This window comes from Etheostoma cragini, chromosome 4, assembly GCF_013103735.1.
Source record: "Etheostoma cragini isolate CJK2018 chromosome 4, CSU_Ecrag_1.0, whole genome shotgun sequence".
NCBI classification, from domain to species: domain Eukaryota; kingdom Metazoa; phylum Chordata; class Actinopteri; order Perciformes; family Percidae; genus Etheostoma; species Etheostoma cragini.
Genome location: NC_048410.1, coordinates 4,360,663 through 4,363,204, shown reverse-complemented (window position 1 = coordinate 4,363,204; position 2,542 = coordinate 4,360,663). Strand labels below are relative to the sequence as shown.

At 40.4% G+C, this 2,542-nt stretch overlaps 1 protein-coding gene across 2 annotated transcripts in view; it reads left to right on the top strand.

Moving 5' to 3' along the window:
• The first annotated feature begins 1,604 nt into the window (after positions 1 to 1,604).
• Positions 1,605 to 2,542, top strand: part of LOC117942799 (contactin-4) — a 94,577-nt gene continuing 93,639 nt past the window's right edge. For both annotated transcript variants that reach the window (XM_034868475.1, XM_034868474.1), the window contains exon 1: positions 1,605 to 1,733. The gene's annotated coding sequence lies outside the window, so the exon portion shown is untranslated. The remainder of the gene's footprint in view (positions 1,734 to 2,542) is intronic.

Below are 2,542 nucleotides of genomic sequence, written 5' to 3'. Positions count from 1 at the left end.
AGATGTGTTGGCATATAAACCTACAGAGAATTATCACCTAAATCAGCAGCTGCCCTCAGCCTTTACGGAGCTTTACGGTAACCTATAACGTTTCAGCTCATTGGTATTAGATATTACCCTTGTGATTTGGTAGAGAACAAGGATTTGCCAGTTTAATAATTTAAAGTTACATATTATTCAAACATTACAAACTTCGATTATACAACAAGTAGATACGACCAGAAAATCTGATTGGTCAACTAGACATTTAGGCCGTGCTCAAATCAGCATGAAGGCACGTTCAACATTTCAGCACACCTGGCGCATCACTGTAATTATCACTGAGCCGTTTCCGTGTCAACATTACGGAGTTGAATTAAAGAGTTTAACATGCGTTAACATGCGTTTAACATGCGTTAACATATTTATCCATGCACCTAGCTAAGTATTTCAGGAACGACAGTGGAACATTCATTCAACATTCATATACAGTAGCTCTCTTACTACTTTATAAAGTGATTCATCGGATTAATCAATGTATTTGTTACAACGCTCTGAAGTAAATTTTCACTGGAGCTGTTTTGGATTAGCTATGCTGGTGAGCCGCTATCTTAAACATTAGCTGGTAGCTAAAAATGTTTTTCGCGGACGTTAAGGAGCTATATCTGACGATGGAAAAATAGTTTTTTCAACAGATATATTAGTTACAACAAGGTTGAGCAAGGAATGCACTTTGGTGTAGCTCTGTGTGTGGTAGTTATTTAGTTTGGGCAATCCCACAATCTCTACAAAGCTAACTTTAGCTTAAGTAAGCTAGCTAGTTAGCTGCTGACCAACGTTTTATAGGGACAAGAAATCGTCTGTTTTATGTTCGCGGTCGTTAAGCTTGCTAATATCTAAATATATCCTTGGAAAAAAAAATCTTTTCAGCAGATATCTTAGTTATAACTGGATAGAGCTAGCACAGCAGTTTGGTGTTTACATGTGCGGTAATTATTTAGTTTGGGAAGTCCCACAATCTCTACAAGTTGACTGGGTGACTTAACAGGGAGGGACTAGAAATCGTCTCTGTTGCTATTTTTATGAATACAGTTTGCGTAAAACGTTTATTTTGTTGGTAACCATTGTTGTATTCCCGCATACTTACACATTTAACGTGATTATATGCCTCCGCAGAGGTTTGTAAACATCTCTGGTGTATCTCACTCGTTTATATTGCTGTCGTGGCAATAAGTATGAGCAAGCTGATTCTGTTAGGGGTAGCATATGTTTTGCCTATTCATAGACGAGCAAAGGTTCTTCTCTGAAATCCTATGAGAACTTGCGTGAAAGCTAATGAACATCATCAGCTGTGAGATACATGCTAAGGGCAGATAATGCACAGATAGCCGGCAGTAGGCTATTTTATGATTTACATGTTAACTGACAAAAAATGATTAGGCCTATCTACATAGTGCAGATCAATGCCACCACATGCTATACCTGAAGCAGGATTATTTTATTATTATTTTATTATTATTTTTATTATTGTTATTATTAGGAGGAGGAGGAAACAGTTGGTATATAGTTAGAAATAAGGGGGGGTGGTCTGAACCTCGCTGTCCTTTATTGGCGTGGAGAAAAAGAAAGACGCACTTTGGAGTTTAGTGCTGGGACGTGTAGTCCATCCACCGTGCAGGCTGTGTGGCTCGGCGCTCCGCCCGACACCCTCTCTTCTCTCCCCTGCTTACTGTCGTGTCTCCTCTCCTGAACAGGTAAGACATCCGTCAAAGTCATTATGCAATGTAATAGTGTGCGATTTCTTTTTTTTTTTTTACAATTCTACGTGCATCTGCTACGACGCACAGATAACTCACTGCCAATGTTCTTGCCTTGCACCTGCACATGCATTTACCGTGTAACTGTAGGCTATAGGATGAGATGATCCCGCTTTGGTGCGCTTTATTCGTCCACATTGACCCCGTTTTTTAAGCGTGAAAAAGAAAGAAAGTTAAGACTCAGGAGCTAACAGTGCAGTTAATTCAGTACCGGAGGGAAACGTCGTGATTCTTTGCACATTCCACCAGGCTGCAGCGCACTGTTAAGAGGGACTTTTGGTAGCCCGCATTGTGGAGAGAGGCTACCGTTAATGCAAGAATAAGTCAGTTTGCAAGACACACATGCGGTGTGCAGATATGTGTAGAAGTAGAAGTGAAGAGCGCCTTTTCCTCTCCTCATTTCATCACTATTTAGATGACCAGGTTGACACGCAAGAGACGCCTGCAGCGGGGGATCAGAGATTGTGATCAGGGGCTTCCTCAAAGTGGGGTTTCATGGACTACGCTGGTGTCCTTCGCGTGTGTTATCATGACAAATACATTGAGAAATATAAAATAATCTGAATGTACACTCATGGGTTTGTGGTAAATACCATGATAGGATTATTGGAAAGAAAATCCTTAGAAGAGTTGTGCCAACCTACATTACTGTGTGTGTGTGTGTGTGTGTGTGTGTGTGTGTGTGTTTCTCCTGGATATGCTGTTATGATGTTTTAAGCCGGTCATGTTGCTTTGATTATGTTTTT